This window comes from Macadamia integrifolia, unplaced genomic scaffold (assembly GCF_013358625.1).
Source record: "Macadamia integrifolia cultivar HAES 741 unplaced genomic scaffold, SCU_Mint_v3 scaffold2420, whole genome shotgun sequence".
Classification (NCBI taxonomy): domain Eukaryota; kingdom Viridiplantae; phylum Streptophyta; class Magnoliopsida; order Proteales; family Proteaceae; genus Macadamia; species Macadamia integrifolia.
The window spans coordinates 37,240-38,233 of NW_024868705.1; positions in this window are offsets into that span (position 1 = coordinate 37,240).

Consider the following 994-nt stretch of genomic DNA (forward strand, 5'->3'; position numbering starts at 1 on the left):
TTGGCCTTCTGTACAATTTGGCCATATTCGGTCAAATCCAAGACTTCAAGCACAGACCCAATAGATGCTTTTAGGCCTTTAGGAACCTTGCTGCCTTCTCTTCAGCTGTTCGCATATGCCTTGGGGCAAAATGGAACAAACTCTCGAACTGTTGTTGGTACTCAAGGACAGTCTTACCTCCTTGAGTTAAGGCCATGAACTCAGTCTCCTTTCGGTCTCTGAAACTGCGCGGATAATGGTTATCCAAGAACAACTCCTTGAACTGCTCCCAAGTAGGTTCTGGATGAGCAGCCATCAATATAGGTTTGGAGGCTTGCCACCAAGAATTTGCCTCTTTCTTGAGTTGCAACCCAGCACAAATAAGTTTCTGGGCATCCGTGCACTCAAGCACCTCAAATATCTTCTCTAATTCTTGGATCCATTGATCCGGTTCCAGAGGATCACTCCCCACCTTAGAGAATACCGGTGGTAAGTTCCTCTTGAATGACTCCACTACCCTTGACGTATTACTAGTCGCCAGGAAGTTAGGAGCATAGACAGGATAGTAGGAGTATGGAGGAGGCATCCCATGCTGAGGAATACCGAATGGTGGGATTGGAGGTGTGCCCACCACTTGTGGTCCCGTTCCCGACCCTACAGGTGGGTCCTGCGGAGTGAGTACTCGGGGCAGTTGACCCGGTTGAGAAAAATCCAACTGTTGTTGGATGGCAGTCATAAATGCTTGCTGTTGCTGAAGCATTTGTTGCTGAAAAGCTTGTTGGGACTGCTGAATTATTGTAGCAACATCTCCCGGTGTGATAACCGGTGGAGGGTCCGGGAGTGCAGTCATAGGTGGGTCCCCATGTGCCCCACCCTGACCAAGGGTCTCTGGAGGTAGTGGAGGTGAGGTATGCCCCACAGAGCGGGACCTCCTGGGATTTTGTGGTCGACCGACCCGATGAGGTCCCCGCGAGGTACCTCGGGCATTACTACCGGATCTAGTACGTACCATCGT